The sequence below is a fragment of the Eumetopias jubatus genome, unplaced genomic scaffold (genome assembly GCF_037043125.1).
Source record: "Eumetopias jubatus isolate StellerSeaLion01/CBP00866 unplaced genomic scaffold, mEumJub1_p1.0 scaffold_13, whole genome shotgun sequence".
NCBI lineage: Eukaryota > Metazoa > Chordata > Mammalia > Carnivora > Otariidae > Eumetopias > Eumetopias jubatus.
In genome coordinates, this window is record NW_028274819.1 from 11,383,751 (window position 1) to 11,401,918 (window position 18,168).

Sequence of the window (18,168 nt, forward strand, 5' to 3'; positions counted from 1 at the left end):
CAAGAGAACAGTAATTTTTTCATGCTGGGAAGATTCCTCAGAAGAGAAACATATATATGTCATCATATATTTTGTCCCCTTGTGTTTATATGTATATGCATATGTATATATAATTATTCATGCGTAATAGATATTTTCAATCCAGTACTCAGAATAAAAGTTCCAGCTAAGCATTTTTATTGCATTTTCTAAAAATGCCAGTTGTGACAAGAATGTGATGGTGTAATTTTAAAGCGAACTTGGAAATCAAGGTTCACAGTAAAAAAAATTCCAAGCATCTGAATTGAAGGCCTATTATTGGTTTTCCTGACAACTAAATTATATTCTCAATGTTACAATCTGCTGTCATATAAGTACATGAACAGGGCTTCCTTATATGTCATGAAAAGGACTTTTGTTCCCAACATCCCATTCTCTCAGGGACAAGGAGATCCCTTAAGTCGTGACCCGCATGGTGTTCGGTCTGCATCTGGAAAGCTGGAGAACCCAGCCACCAGCCACAAAAAGGAAAAGAGTTGAAGAAAGACAAAGACAAGTCCACATGTTATTTTTTTTTTTTTTGTCTTTCATTTTCTTTTTTACCTTTTCATGATGTTAACATTTCTATGATCTAAAATCCATAAGCGGGGCACCTGGGTGGCTCAGTCATTAAGCGTCTGCCTTCAGCTCAGGTCATGATACCCGGGGTCCTGGGATCGAGTCCCACATCGGGCTCCTTGCTGGGCGGGGAGCCTGCTTCTCCCTCTCCCACTCCCCCTGCTTGTGTTCCCTCTCTCGCTGTGTCTCTCTCTGTCAAATAAATAAATAAAATCTTTAAAAAATAAATAAAATAAAATTCATAATCTTTACATTTATCTTTTAAATCATGCCAGGGCTGCCTGGGTGGTTCGTTCTGTTAAGTGTCTGCCTTCTGCTCAGGTCATGATCTCGGGGTCCTGGGATGGAGCCCTGAATTGGGCTCCCTGCTCAGCAGGGGGTCTGCTTCTCCCTATGCCCCTCTCCCTGCTTATGCTTTCTCTCTCCCTCTCTCTCTCAAATAAATAAATCTTTAAGAAATATAATTTTAAATCATTCCAATATAAACATCTAGTATTGTTCCAGAAGGCATCAGAGTCCACTGGTAAGGAGCCTAACCTCTGGAATCATAGACCAGTTTCTCCACTCTCAGTTTATGCAAATTTGGGAAAGTTAAACAAGCTAAGGCTCACATTCATACTCTGTAAAAAGGAGGTAATAGTACTATTTCCCTTGTAAGTTTATTGTGAATATTAAAAGGGATAACAAACGTAAGCCGTCTGGCCAGAGTTAACAGTGTACAAGAAATACATATAAAAACGAAGTAGGGGTGCCTGGGTGGCTCAGTCTGTTGAGTATCCTACTCTCAATTTCAGCTCAGGTCATGGGATTGAACCCAGCTCAGTTCTTGAGAACAAAGATTCTCTTTCTCCCTCCCTCTGCCCCTCCCCCCCAGCTCATGCACTCTCTCTCAAAACACACACACACACACACACTAATGTAAATAGTGTACAAAAGTACATACGGTCTCCTCAAACTTAAGCACAGTGAGTTCAGGTTTCATATAGTTTCCCAAGGAAACGTTATAGACCAGAACAGATGATATATTAAAACTGCTGAAAGACAAAAACTGAAGGTTTGCTGCATTTGTTACTCCCAAAGGACTTCTCGAATTATTATGCTGAATTATAATTTTCAAAGATGCTGGATTCAGTACCACAGTGTTTCAATACTATATATTTCTGAATCTGTGCCATAAGCAATATTTTTCTATACATATATATTCATACATGGGACAACAGTTTTGGAATCTGCTATTGTGGCCAGTGACTACAAATTGAAAAGGTATCTGCCACCTGTTTATTTTTTTAAGACTTTAGGATTGCTTATGAAATGTGAGAATTTTCATTTGTTTACACTTAGAAAAACTTGCTTGAATATATCCTATCCCAACACCATTTTACTGGTAAAAATGTGATGACTTCTAAGTTCTCCGTCTCTTTAGACTTTCTGTCTCTTGACTGCACCTGCCAACATTTTACTGAAAAAGTATTCATCGAAACCTCAAAAAAAAGAATTTTTAATTTCCTCTATATTAATTTGTTATTATTTATCATGGTTTCTTTTTCTTTTTAACCTGAGTTCCATTTAATTGATTTATTTCCTTTTATCTATGCAGTTAATTCTCTAGCAAGGTGGAAGCTCCTATATATTTAATTCTTTGGAAGTTTTATTTTATTTTTCTTTTTTCTAAAGCTTACAAGATTACCTCTGTGTCAGGGTCTCCAAAACCATCCCCAGTTTTGATGATTTACTAGGAGGACTCAGCATATAGTCATAGCATAGCATAGGCATATCACACTATGATTTAATATAGCAAAAGGATACAGAGCAAAGGAAAGGTGCATGGGGCAGAGTCCAAAGGAAGCCAGGTGCAAGCTTCCAAGGGTTGTCTCCCAGTGGAGGCACACATCAGAGTGGCGGGAACTTTCCCCAAATCAAAATCCCAGATGCCAGCCTTGCAAAGCAGGCTTTTCTTAGTATAGCAGTCTCAAGCCTGCTATTTTTAAAACCTGTTCTGGGCATCTGTGAATTGTCAAGATGGGGAATCCTATGTTTTTCTATCATCGAGTTAACTTGTATCTGTCATAGGCAGAATTCTAAAGATGCTTTCTGTAATTGATTCAATCAAACATTAATCGAGGTACTGCTGTGAGGGATTTACAGATATAATTAAGATGAAGGACTTTAAAATAGGGGGATTAACCTGGATTTTCTGAGTGACCCAATCTAACTACATAAATCCCTAAAGCAGAGAACTTTCTCTGGCTGGAAGCAAAAGAGATATCACCTCAGAAGGGGATGTCAGTAAGATCTGAGGACTGTGAGGAATTCAACCCGCCATCATTGTCTTTGGAAAGGGTCCATGAGGGAAGGAATATGGAAGGTCTCTAGTGACTGACCTCCAGCCAGCAGCCAGCAAAGGAGACAGACTTTAGTCCCACAACTACATGAAATCAAATGCTACCAACATCCTAGATTAGCCCACAGACAGGGCCTCTCCAAGAGCCTCCAGAAGAAACAGCCCCACTGACAACTTGATTTGAACTTGGTGAGACTCTAAGCAGAGAACCCAGGTGAACCGTGTGGGGCCTACACTCCAACCATAAAAAGTGTGGGATAATAAATGGGTGTTATCTTCAGGTGCTAAGTTTGTGGTAATTAGTTACAACTGCAGCAAAAAACTAATACACAATCTGTATTCTCTTACAGGGAATTTACTACATTTTTCCAATGTTTTATGATAATTTGGGATTTTATTTCTAGATTTTATATTCCAATATGAAATTTTGGCCAAAGAATAAATTTTGCTGATATATTGACCTTCTAACACTTATTTGCATTTATCCTTTTTGAGCACATATTTTAATAATTCTTTAGAGGGGATCTATATGTTATTTATTGTAATCCTTATTTTGTTTTGTTGTTGATCATTCTCACATGTGTAGAGGATGTCTAAGGTTAAAAGTGTTTAAGATTGTATATTTTTCTTAATCTCCTTTTTGCCCTTCATAGATGAATTCTAGTTAGCCTGAATATAAGAAGGAAATGATTAAAGTAAAATTTTATCAGAATTTTAATACTATTATTCCATACAGCTCTAGCACCCAAGTTTGCAGATAATTCTTATACAACTTAATAACTTTTGTAATGTGTGTTTGTTGCAAATTTGAGAATATTCGGTTTGTCTATAAATGCAAGAAAACCAGAAAGTGGTCAAAATTCATAAGACACGAATTGTGTCTATGATGTTTGTGAAACATAGTGGGAATTAATAGGATGAGTTAACTAACCAGAGGTTGTATGGTATGGTACGTGCTGGAAGGCTGGTTTGTATAAGCACATCCTGAATGCCCCTGTTAATCACTATCTTGAGAATGTAGAGATCGCATCTTCCCTCTGTATTCCATGAAGCAGAATGTGCAGAAAAACATGTTCAGCGTTCAAGGTCAGGGACTCCCAGGGTGGCCAACCCAGAGTGTCTCCCTTGTAAGGAAGTGTCCAGATGGCAGGACTTGACCTCCTTGGAATACAGGCCATGCAGGGAGGGGAAAGCCTACAAAGAGTTGCTAGGCTAAGTTGCTGCCTAGATCCCAACAGCAGATGCTTTATCCAATCCACTGCTCCTGGAACCTTGTATGTAAGTTCTCCCAATAAACCTTTGTCTTCTTGGTCTCTGTCTCCAGATCTTTTCTTCACCCTCACCGGGCCATCACCCACCTTTGGCTTAAAGTCTGCCTGGGAAGCAGCACAGAGGCATGACAAGGATGGATAGAATAAACAGAAAATGCAGTGGAATAAAGAAGAATGAACCTGACATTCATTAGCTATTAGCAGGTTATTGATCACCACTGTTAACCTTAAAAATAAAACTGCCAGTTATTTTACCAGCAAAAGATGGGTTTATTCAGGAATAGCAGAGAACTGCAATCCAGGGCAAGAAAGAATGCAAAACCGTAGGCAAGTCTGGAGAACAAAGGAGGGGAACACTCTTTTATAGAGGAAGAGGGGCAGTTGAGAAGGCTGCTATACACAAGTCCATTGGAGTAACCTGGGAGCTCCAAGTACAGTGAGTTTTCACTGGCTGAGTTGTGACTGTCTCCTTGGCAGGACTATCGCTGGGGGAGGAGAAATGTCTTTCTGCCCCCTGCTGGGATAGTAATGCTCAGAGTAGCTAAAGTGATTAAGGCAAAGTTGCAAGGTCTCTCTCTTCCTGTTGGATTTGCAATTGACAGGGAGTGGTAGGACATGAGACTTCCCCCGCTGGTGAAGCTCCCAGCTCCATTTTAGTGAGATTTCCCTGCATGGATTTTCAGGTTATTAAAAGACAAATCCCCAAAGTCAACAGCTATATTAGTATGTTAAAAAAAAAAAGTACCCCCTCTGCTTGAAATTATCTCCTTCCAAAATTCCCTGTTTCTCTTACAATCACTAAGACTATTAATCAACACAAAAAGCATGAGGAGCCCTCCTAATACGTCAGAAATCTTCCTGGCTTCAGATCTCAAACCAAGGTACCACAGGAAAAAGAAATCAAGGGGGTGAGCCTCTTCAAGTGTTTTGTAAATCTCTTGCCTCTTCAGCTGTGGATGGTGATCTAGCATTCTAGAAAGTACCCTCAGCACAGTTTTGGCTTTTCCTTCTTATAGCTGAAGTTTTTAATAGTTCTAAGCAAGAAAGAAAATCAGAGGGGAGAATGTGAGAAGTGGTTCTAGACTATACCCCCACACACCAGTTGTGTCTTCCCCAAACACATGGATGTGTCTGAAATTGTGTCTCACCTAATACTTAATACGTGTCGATTGGACTGTTAAAGCAGGACTTTGGCAAGATGCTTTGAGGGATCCTAGTGGGTGATACAGAAAAATCCCTTATGAATTCATTGAAAATATTGCATTTTATATTTACTCTGGATTCTCATGAAAAGAAGCCAGTTTCCCTGATTCAGACCCAGTAAAACTGGGACAAGAAGTGTTCATCTGTACTTGTAACCAGCTCCAGGAGATTCCAATGAACTCACACAATCATGGTCTAAGTTTGGAAAAACACTGGTTTCTAATTTTGCTCTACCAAAAGTCATCTTATTATGAATGTATATCCTCAGGGGGCTGAAGAAAGGTGCTCAGCGAGCATTTTTGTCCAATTAAACCTAGTGCAAAATCTTGAAACAAAGGGGTGGTGGATAGGGGATAACAATGTGACCTGGTTCCATATTTTGGCAAAAGCCAACCTTTAAAAAGCTCCATTTCAAAAGTAAAAGCTTAATAAATTACCATTAGAAATTATATAGTATGTCACACAGATTGCCTCAGCTTCTAAAGGCAGGATAATTGTTGGTGAGCATTGTCAAATTTAGCTATAGGAATCTCCAGGATTATGAATTAATATAACAAAGGACAAGCAAAACAGTACACTCGTCATCATCAAAAACCTCAAGACTAAATCCTTTCTACAAAATATTTTTACTGAATTTTAAGTACCTCAAAATCAACAGGAATTTATTTTAGGGTGTCTATTGCTTAAATTATATTTGGGCATGAGAGCCTTACAGCAGATTAAATATGCAGTTCCTATTTGTGAACTATACTTCAATATAGCTGAAAAACTCCTTCACTTTTAAAACTTGGGGAAAAAAAGAATCTGACTTTTTTTTTGTCTTTTTATTTTTTTATTTATTTTTTAAAATTTTTTATTGTTATGTTAATCACCATATATTACATCATTTGTTTTGGTGTAGTGTTCCATGATTCATTGTTTGTTCATAACACCCAGTGCTCCATGCAGAATGTGCCCTCTTTAATACCCATCACCAGGCTAACCCATCCCCCTACCCTCCTCCCCTCTAGAAACCTCAGTTTGTTTTTCAGAGTCCATCATCTCTCCTGGTTCGTCTCCCCCTCTGACTTACTCCCCTTCATTCTTCCTCTCCTGCTATCTTCTTTTTCTTTTTTCTTAAAATATGTTGCGTTATTTGTTTCAGAAGTACAGATCTGTGATTCAACAGTCTTACACAATTCACAGCGCTCACCGTAGCACATACCCTCCCCAATGTCTATCACCCAGCCACCCCATCCCTCCCACCCCCAACCACTCCAGCAACCCTCAGTTTGTTCCTGAGATTAAGAATTCCTCATATCAGTGAGGTCATATGATACATGTCTTTCTCTGATTGACTTATTTCACTAAGCATAACACCCTCCAGGTCCATCCATGTCGTTGCAAATGGCAAGATCTCATTCCTTTTGATGGCTGCATAATATTCCATTGTGTATATATACCACATCTTCTTTGACTTTTAACAATATCCCCAAGTGATGTGCATGCATTTTAAAGTTTGAGAAGCAATGGCACAGTGAATGGATAAGAGCATCAGACTGGGTTTGAATGCTGAGTGTGCTCCTTACTGGCTCTATATTCTTAGACTCGTTACTTAACTCCAAGCTCTGAGTTCTTCATCCATAACATGGTGACAATGGCAGCTCTGAGGGTGGTGTGAGGATTATGTAAGATTATACTCAATATCTGGCACACTGTATGCACTCAAAAAATGGTGCTAAATGTGTACAACTCTTGTCATTGTCCTAGTTGGAAGCCTTTTTTTCCCCATGTGGACAACTGTGGTAACTTCCTGCCTGCTTTTGTAGTCTTAGCGTATCCCCATTCATCCCATCATATACTCCAGTGCCAGTTCTTTCCACTAGCAAAGATCTGATTGTGACACTGCTCTCCCCAAAAAGCTTCAGGACATCTCATTGCATTTATATGCCCCTCACTGTAATCGTAAGCCAAACTTCTCTGCATGAAATCCACAGCCTCATACTCTCTGAGCCCAGTCCAGACAGAATGATATGGTGGACAGAAGGAACACCTGAGTCAGGAGCTTCAAAATTTTGCTCTTGTTTTAACAATAGTGAGCTGTTTGACTGTTTACTCTCTTCAGGCTCCAATTTCCTAATCCATACAATTAAGTAACTTGGTTAACAGCTTTACCAACGTCTTTTACAGCTAGCAATGGATGAGGCTGGAACTTAAACCTACGCTATGGACACACCAGGAATAATTTAATAAAGTGGCATAATACAAAACCAACATACAAAAATCAGTGGCATTTCTATACACTAACAAACCATCTGGAAAGGAAATCAAGAAAACAATCTCATTTCCAATACCATTTAACAGAATAAAATAGAAATTCATTGTCATATCCAAGGTTATGAAAATTTACCACTATGTTTGAAGAATTTTATATTTTTAGCTCTCACATTTAGGTCTTTGCCACATTTTGAATTAACTTTTGTATATGGTGAGCAGTAGGGTTCTAGCTTCATTCTTATGCATATAGATATCCAGCTGCCCAGCACCATTTGTCAAGAGATTATTCTTTGTCCATTTAGTGATCTTGGCATCCTTGCTGCAAATCAATTGATCATAGATGTAATGGTTTTATTTTTGGATTCTCAATTTTATTCTGTTAGTCTATATGTTTATCCTTATGCCAGTAACAAAGTTTTGATTTGTTTTGAAATTGCGACATGTGAATCATCCAATTTTATCCTTTTTCAGGATCATTTTGGCTATTTTGGATTTCCATATGAGTTTTAGGATCAGTTTTTCCATTTCTGTTAAAAAAAAATGCCACTGAGATCTTAATAGGGATTGTATTCAATCTGTAGATTGCTTTGTGGGGGAGTACTTTCATCTTAATAATATAAATTTTCCAATCCATGAACACAGGATGTCTTTACATTTATTTGGTCTTTAATTTCTTTCAGCGGTGTTTTATAGTTTTGAGTTGGATTCCTTGCCTATTCCTACACCAATATCACACTATCTTAATGATAATCAATTTATGGTTTATCTTGATATCTGGTATCGTAAATCCTTTTACATATACTCTGAGAGTGCTTTAACTGTATTTGATCAATTGCCAGCCCGTAATTTCTTGAAGTTTGCATTTCTTTATTTTTTCCATCTTTTATTTTCTCCTTTTTTTATTTATTTAAATTCAATTAGCCAAGGCATGGTATATCATTGGTTTTTGATATAATGTTCAATGATTCATCAGTTCAGGTGCTCATCACCTTTCTAACAAATTTTTAAATGTACAGTACAGGATGGTTAACTATAAGCACAATGTTTTACAGTAAATCTCTAGAACTTTTTAAAAAATATTTTATTTATTTGACAGAAAGAGACCCAGCGAGAGAAGGAACACAAGCAGGGGGAGTGGGAGAGGAAGAAGCAGGCCTCCGCTGAGCAGGGAGCCGGATGTGGGGCTCGATCCCAGGACCCTGGGATCATGACCTGAGCCGAAGGCAGACGCTTAACGACTGAGCCACCCAGGCGCCCCTCTAGAACTTTTTCATCTGCCATTCCCTAATTTAAAAAAACTGCTTTCCAAGTTTAAGTTTAAAAAAGAAAATCTGATTTGGGGGTGTCAGGGCAGCTCAGTCGGTTAGGTATCTGACTCTTGATCTCCACTCAGGTCTTGATCTTGGGGGTCTGAGTTCAAGCCCCAGGCTGGGCTCCATGCTGGGTGTGGCACCTACTTAAAAAAAAAAAAAATCTGATTTGATTAGTATCGGAATGAATCTATAATCCACGAGTCTTCAGTTTGTGAACATAATATCTCTTTTTTAAGGTCTTTTTAGGTCTAAGCAGAAAGTTTTATAATTTTCTCTTTGGAGTCCTTGCATATTTTTTCAGGTTTATTCGCAGGTATTTGATATTTTCATGCTATTGTAATTATATTATTTTTCTTACTGGTGCTGGCATATTAAATTTTAGTTGCTTTTAATATATTAACTGTAATAATTTGTCTATAGAGTCTTGGTATTTTCTACATAAGCAACTCTTCACCTGTGAACAATGGCAATTTTCTTTTTTCTTGAAAGCTGTTATCTTTCACTCCTTAATGCTGCCATGTACTCTCCCCAGAATCTCCAACACAGAGCTGACAAATGTAGTCATAGTGGGTACCTTCACCTGATTCTTGATCTCAGAGGACAAGTTATCACATTACAAAATGTGATATTTGATGTAGGATATTTGAGTTAAATTTTATCAAATTAAAGGTCTTAAATTAATTAAAGATCTTGAATTTGATAAACTTAATCAAATTTAATCAAATTAATAAATTTAATCAGTTTCTTTATATCAATATTTTGCTCCTTCATCACCTATAGTTGATTAATTTTACCAAATGTTTTTAATACATCTATTGAGATGACTATATCATCCATTAATCTGCCATTGTGGTAAAATACATGGATAATTTTCTCTAATATCAAGTCTAGATTTCATTACTGATGCAAACCCAATTAGCCATTATGTATTATCTTTATTTGTGTGTTTCTGGACTTGGTTTTTCTAACCTTTTTTTATAAGAGTGATGACCTATTATTTTCTCTTTTATTATCCTTGTCAGTTTTTGTTATCAAGATTATTTTAGTTTCATAAAATGAGGTAGAAATTATGACCAGTTTATCAATTCTCTCAAATAATTTATTTAAGATTGAATTATTTTCTTCCTAAATGTTTTGTAGAAATATATTAGCCTGTATGAGGGTCTTGGTAGATACCGAGCACATGAACCACGGCTGTAAAATAGTCTTAGGACCAGAGATCCTAATCATGTTGTGGATCTGAACAGAGGCCCCAAGTTACCAGGTTGGTGTGGCTCAGAAATCCTCTATAGTGAAACAGAAATGATACATACAGGAGAAGGTGAAATATGGCCAAGATAGGGACTTGCAACTCCATGAAGATATCTCAGGAGTGCCTATCTCCCAGACATACCACCCTTGGAGCCATTGACTGTACTGGCCTAATGAGGACCCAGATAGAGAGACCTCCTAGATGATGCACAGGCCTGGTTCACTGATGGCTCCTCCCAGTTACCTTGTACAGGGATGGACTGGGGAGAGGCTACATTCCAACCTGAAAGGGACCTCTCCCTTACCTACTATGGTAAAGAACAAGTGGCACATGGGCAGAAGTTCCTGCAATACGGATGGCTATGAGGGCCACCCTAGCCAATGAGCCATGCTGTATGTTCACTGACTCTTGGGTTGTGGCTAAAGGCTTGGTTGTTTGGTCAGGCCAGTAGCAAGACTCAGGCTGGCATATAAAATAAGCCTTCCCGTGGGGATAAGGTAGTCGGATAAAAATGGACATTGCTGCTAATAAGTTTTTTGTTTCCCATGTGGATGCTCACCAAAAGGCCTCTACATTAACAAAGGGGAACACAATAAGTAGTCTGTGCTTGTCAGCTAAATACAGAGACTGAATTATTCTCTATCACAGAGGAAGCAGATGTGCAACCAAGTGCCTCCTGGATCCAAAAGAGAATTGCTAATGAAAATTCAGACACCATCTTGGACTGGAACTACATGCATGGATGGCCACTGTCATGAAAGATGCCAAATGGGCATGGAAAAGCAGTCTGCCTGCCAGACTCCAACCAAAGCTAAAAATACTGTGCAGGGACAAATGCCTCCAGCCAAAGGCCAGGATGTTCATAACAAATAGATCCTGCTGGGCCTCTAGTCCTGCCCAGAGCATTCAGCTGGATCCTGACTACATTGACATTTTCTCCAGGTTTGGCCTAACCATCCCCATACATTCCACTGAGTTGGGCCACACTATCCAGGCCCTATGAGGCCACATTTGTTTGCTATTTATGTTCCCTAAGCATATTGCATCTGATAATGGCCCCAAATTTGCAGTCCAAGCTATACATCAATGGGCCCAGTAATGGATCATCTGATGGACTCTCCAGGTTCCATATGACTGGAATGGTTGAGCATTTTAATGACAGTATAAAAATAGGCTTAAGTGGCTAATGGGGAAGAGACAAGATAACCCCAGCCTATACTACACATCTCAGGGAAGTAGTGTGGGGTCTTGATACAGCGATTCCCAAAAAGGGTAGTATTCATTTGCACTACATGTTTGACCAGGGTATTCATCTCCTTCCTTCGATTATAAACCACTTTTTACAATTATTTACACGTCAGTCTCCAAGGGTGGGGGGAGGTTTGCCCATAAGGCATCTCTTCTCATCCTTTCCTGAAAAATCAAATCAGTGGCAGATCAGGATGCCTATTAAACAGCAGTGGGGAGGGAGACACTACCCTCCTTCTCCATTTACCTCCCCGGTACAGATCATGGGTTTTTGCCTACAAGGACCTCAAAAATAATGGCCATCAGTTGAAGGTCTGAAGTTCAACATTTTCTTAATGTAGCCCTGCCACTTTGTCTTTGTAGTCCCATAATCTGGATATCAGTATATTAAATAGAAATTTTTATTAAACCACAGGAGTATCCAAGCCGGAAAACTCACCACTCTGGGTGTGGGATCAAGGGCACTATCCTTGCCTGTGTTGCAGGAGAAACTACCTGTCTCAGTCAGTGGGGAGGAATTCCCTCAACTGATAGGACATGACCTCCTTTGGGCCTGAGAGCATGGCTACAGGGATGAGAGGGGGAAGGGATCCAACTTGTCTTCTCTCTCTCTTGCAGGGTAGCCCATGTGACTCTTGCCTTGCTGAAGACACTAGTATGCCAGTCTTGGGAAGTTACCACTGCCCCAGATTTGACAAACTATTAGATATATCCCCTACTGTTCAGTCCCACAAGTATACATCCAATTGCTATGCCACTGAATACCACAAACAGACATTTCTCTAACCATGTATGTTTCTGGTACCAAAAGTATTCCAACCTTACTAATCTGGACCCATCTCTGTAGCTGGACTCTAACAATCCCAGGAGCAAAATGCCTTCCAAAAAGTCAACTCACTCGTGTCAAAGATGGGACATCTTGAGAAAGGAATACGCCCCAGAACACTTGGAGAAAGGAATGCAGGATCCACTATAAGGGCTGTTTTGACCATGACCCTTGCTTTTTGCTGTAAATATTGAGTTGATTATATACACTGTGTGATTTGAACATTGTTCTCTGGGTTTTTTCCATACCCGTAGGAGAGGTTGAGCAATAGGTATTGCATTCCAATATTGCTCCCACACAACAGCTTTCTTTGTAGAAAACCTATTTTATTTCTAAAGCTATTTGTAAGATTTCTCTTTATTCTTGGTTTTCTAAAATTTTACTAATATAAGTCTAATAAAGACCTGGGTTGAAATAATTGAGATAGAGGACACACACCTCACATGTATCAGAGAGTCCCTGACCTGAGGAAGTATAAGAATTCAAACAGATAAAACAAATTATCCTGAAATTTAGACAAAATAGCTGATGTTTTCCTTCACTCTCCAAAGATACATAAAAATTATTTATTGAAATAAAAATCATGTTCTTACATTCAAGTATAAGGTTTTTCCATATTGTGTCAGTAAAGTGCCCCAGTGTTTTACTAGGAAGGTAAGACAAGTAGAAAGGAAAGGGAAATGGAGACAGGGTGATAGAGCAGGGTAGTATTGGGGGAGCATATTTACTTACTGCACCACTCAAGAAGCAGCAGCATTTGGGGACATATTTAGGGACTTCATCTTCCTCTTGATTTTTCTTATAAGAGGAGCCACTACACATTTACCTAGATTTTTGTTGGTCTCTTAGCCAAGTCTCTTGCATCATGGAAACTCTATGAAGTGGGAATCTCCTTCCTGAGATTGATTGGTTCTTTGGACTGAATTGTGTCCCTCACCCCACCCAAATTCATATGTTGATGCCCTAACCTTCAATGAGATAGCATTTGGAGATGGGGCCTTTGGGAGTCAGTTAGGTTTAAATGAGGTCAGAGTGGGATCCTCGTGATGGGAGTAGTGGCCTCATAAGAAAAGACACCAGAGAGGCCCTGGGTGGCTCAGTCAGTTAAGCATCTGCCTTAGGCTCAGGTCATGATCCCAGGGTCCTGGGATCGAGTCCCACACTGAGTTCTCTGCTCAGCAGAGAGCCTGCTTCTCCCCCTCCTTCTTCCTGCCTCTCTCCCTGCTTGTGCTGTCAAATAAATAAAATCTTAAAAAAATAAAAAATAAATAAAAAGACATCAGCACACCACTGCCCTGACACCCACCCTCCAATTTCATCTTATTTCATACCTACCACTAGAAGAAGTGGTATGGGGATGAGAACTAGATTAGTTGCGTAGTGGTCTGCAATTCCTTGTGACTCTGGACTTATTTTTTTTTAAAGCATAATAATTGTAAGACTTTTTCTTTTTAAAATGCCTTTATCACAGGGGCTCAGTCGGTTAAGCATCTGCCTTCAGCTCAGGTCATGATACCAGAGTCCTGAGATCGAGCCCCACATTGGGCTCCCTGCTCAGTGCGAAGCCTGCTTCTCCCTCTGCCCCTCCCTCTGCTCATGCTCTCTTTCTCTCTCTCAAATAAATAATAAAATCTTTTTAAAAAATAAAATAAAACGCCTTTATTACAAATTTAAAATCTAGAGAAGCTCCTTTTCCCCCTACTCAAAGAGTCCATTAATATAGACATTGGAGCAAGTTCTTCATTTAAAAATATCATTTATGAATTGGTAAAAGATGATATCCAAAGGCACCAGTCCAGCTTCTACTAGGCAGTGCACTCCTCAGACAGTCATCATGCCAAGGTCAGCAAGGTTGCCTCACCATCCGGAATTTATAGGTTAATTCCTGCCCTTAAGAGGGAAAGATAAAATTCATGTTGTCGAAAGAGGGAAAACTATACCTGCAATGGAGGGGGAGGGGAAGGAAGAAAGCATAGTAGTATAGTTGCACTGAAGGGAAACTATTCATAGCTAAAAAGTCACTGAGGCTCAGCAAGGCAGGAACATGAGGGGGAAAGGCACCAATTTTAAATCACAGAACCCATTACAATATTTTAATGATTAAGTATAGCAGACATATGACATTATATATATATAATTGATAAGTGTTTATAAATTTTACAGAACAATCCCTCAAGTTTTGATTTAAATAGGTCTGCTGATATGTAGAAAAAAATAAAAGAGCTTTCCCTTCTACAGTGCAGAAGCCCAAAGGCCATATATAGGCCACCTTTGTGGCTTAATTAAGAAGTGTTTCCTCTTATAGGCATTTAGTTCTTCTAAAACAAAAAGTTGATGTGAATTACCACCTTCATGGAAATTTCCAGTCCCATCCATATGTAGGTTATAGTCGAAGATTTTTCTCTGGCTGAACTGAGATCAATAAAATTGATGGAAAAAAAATGGTAAAATAGCTCTTGAGGTTACAATTGCAAAAACACTGCTTTACCTGAAAGAATAATGAGAAATGCTCAGGCCAGGTATAACTCCTAATCACCATAAGAGTTCATGGCTATGATGATCCTGACCTCAAATTATGTGGCCACATAGGGTACTATGTGTGGCATATGTCAACATTTTACTAAACACTTGCCATTTTTCATGAGTGTATGGGAAAACGTGTGTAGTACAAAGTCAAAATACTTGCCCAAAAGATGCTTGTGGATGAGTCCCCACATTTTCCATTTGAGGTGATGTTGACTTTTCCTGACCCACTGGCCCTTGGGCTGTTGCCCTATGCTTACTACCATTATTCTTTTTCCCTTTTTGCACAAAAGTGAATACAGTCTTTCTGAAGTAGAGAAAAGAGAAATACATAGATTTCAGGCTGGCATATATCCACTTTGGGGGAGTGAAGAAGAGATTGTGATGTAGGGAAAAAAACTAAATTAGACAAATCTAGGTTGTAAAGGACAGAATGCCAAATCAAGTACCTTAGACAAAAATGGAAATTTGTACTTCACAGAAGAAAAACATTCTTAAAAGGAAGATTCAGTAAAACTCATTAGCCCAGAATTTGCTCTTGGGGCCCTGAGGTGATTTCATAGAAGTGTCAAATACCAGAAACTCCTAGTTAAGTGGCTGAGGCTCTGTTCTTTCCAGTCCTGCCAACCACATATCTACAGAGGATGACTAGAGACATGCCATTTTGAGTTGTTTGTTTATGATAGAAGGATGAAGTGCGCGTGAACATTCTCCTGCCCTTTATGAAGCCAAGTAAGAGTGTTTTAAACCAGCTCTTCAAATGCTGAGGGCGCCTACAGTAGACTGACCTCTTACCCCCAAATGGCTTTGTGCTTATGCGGGACTAGCACAGGAGAGATGCGCAAAAGTAGGAAATAGACAAGTGGGATAGGGTGCAAGAGCACCCCCACTTGACCATGCTGGGTTGTTTTCCCACAAGTAGGCTTCTAAATATTTATCCAGGATACCACCCTAGAATACTTATCAACTGGAGAAGTTACCCCCCAAAACAAAGATACTAGAATGAACAATCAAGATGGGGAACAGAAAGGGCAGGGAGCAGGGCTGGGTGACAGTTGTGTGCAATAAGTAAAGCCTCATATAGCGTATTCCATCTGGAATTGGGATGACCTTCCCTTACAGGGTCCACCCAAAGAATCATTCATTCATAATTTTAAATGTACTTGGATTTCAGAGTATAGGGCATAATCACCTAGCCTGTTACTAAAAATGGACCACAATTATACCATGTAACTCAGACGCATGTGCCTCTCACCCTCCTTCAACCCCCATCATAACTGAACACAGCATCTCAGTAGGAGAATCAGGGGAGGAAGCATCTGTAGATCCTACTGAGCCCTCTCCTACTCCAGATTCACTGTGCACAGGGTTGAAGTACAGAAACACTGACTTTCATATAAAATTTAAAATGCCCACTGGACTTAATTATGTTTTCACATAGGAGAAGAGGTTGTTAAGGAATGGAGAAAGGAGATTGTTCATAGCACAGCAGAAAGCAGTGATCAGCAAATAAATACAGCTATTGAATCCCTGTGTCTCCGTAGAGCTCAGAAAGCTCCTCTGCTCCATTCTCTCTCTGCATAGAGGAATTCTCACAAATAAGAAGAGAATACAGTCCTCCAGCAAGTCCTGTTTTTTATATCATAGTGCATCACCAGAGACTGACACAGTCCTAGTTTGAAAATTTGGGAGAAATACTCTGATTTTTAATCTCTTGGGTCATCCCTAGCTCTGACCCCATAGTCTGCAGACAAATAGCATGGTTCACATAAGGACCTCACAGCACCTTTAATAGTGTTGTGACAGGGCAGGCTAGGGATGGTAGGTACAGAAAAGGAACACCTAAGTGAAAGAAGGGAAATTTACCAACAAAAATCCTCCTGCATATTCTCTTTCATAACTCTGTTATTCAACTCTTACAGAATCTTGGCTAAAGGGATAAGCAGCAGACGACACTGAACTGTGTGGCATGTAAAACTCAGAACCATTTGTTATCCTGTCAGCTGACTTTGATGAGCAATTATGAATCATGATCCATTCACATTTATATTCGTGGACCCATTCATCTAACAATTACCAACATCTCTTGATACTTATAGAGGGAACTTCCAACAGGGTTGAGAACACAGGATCTAGAACAAGAAAGCTGACTTCTGGCTCAAAAATACTGTCAGCTACCAACTAAACCTTAAACAAATGAGGCTTGTCTACTTGTTGAGAAAATAATGGAAAGAAAGGACTGCATTTTTTTTTTGATAGACCTATTCACACGGCTAAACAGAACACTATTGATCAAAGTGGACCCAAAGCTCAACCTCAGCATACTGTCCAATAGCAGAACACCTGGCAGCCAAAGATGTTAGATAACCTTAATCCCAGGGGTCTACTTCACTTACATTTGAATATAGCAGGATATCGGGGGGGGGGGGGTAACCAGTCATATTTAAATTTGCCGGCACATAAGTGATTTAACTTTCAATGAGAGTACCCCATGGCGCTCCTAATGAGACAGAGTATAAAATGCGTTATTTTTACTATGTCTGAGAGCTACAAATAATTTAGGAATCCAAAAACAAAGGAATCACCATTTTTACATTAATATATAAAGTAGATATAAGTGGAATATATAAAGCAGAACAACAGAGCTAAGTGACAAAATGTCTGTTTTTAGAAAAGACCCCGTGAATGGCTCTTGACATTCTATTGGCTTGGCAGCTGAGTCTGCACAATTTTGAGTCACCACACCTGTTTACAAGTAAGGGTCTGATTTAGGTAGACCTAGATTGTAGGACAATCTATGCAGGTTACTCTGGGTGAGACCTTTAAATATTTGGCACATTCAGAGCAGGGGACAACATCAAACAGGAGGTGGCAACCTTTCTCTGAAATGGGCTAAAGAATAAATATTTGAATCGTTGAAAACCATAGGGTCTGTTATATAGACTCATCCTGCCACTGGAGCAGGAAAGCAGTCAGAGATGATACCCAATGGAATGTGCTTCTTCTATTAACACCATTTACAAGCATAGAGAAGATGGCTGGATTTGGTCCTAGGGCCATAGGTGCTGAGCCAAAGTTGGCTATTACTTTTTTTTTTCCCAAAGATTTATTTATTTATTTGAGAGAGAGAGAATGAGAGAGAGAGAGTACATGAGAGGGGGGAGGGTCAGAGGGAGAAGCAGGCTCCCTTACTGAGCAGGGAGCCCGATGTGGGACTCGATCCCGGGACTCCGGGATCATGACCCGAGCCGAAGGCAGTCGCTTAACCAACTGAGCCACCCAGGCGCCCAGTTGGCTATTGCTTTAAAACAAGATATAGGACAGCAGCAATTCTATGA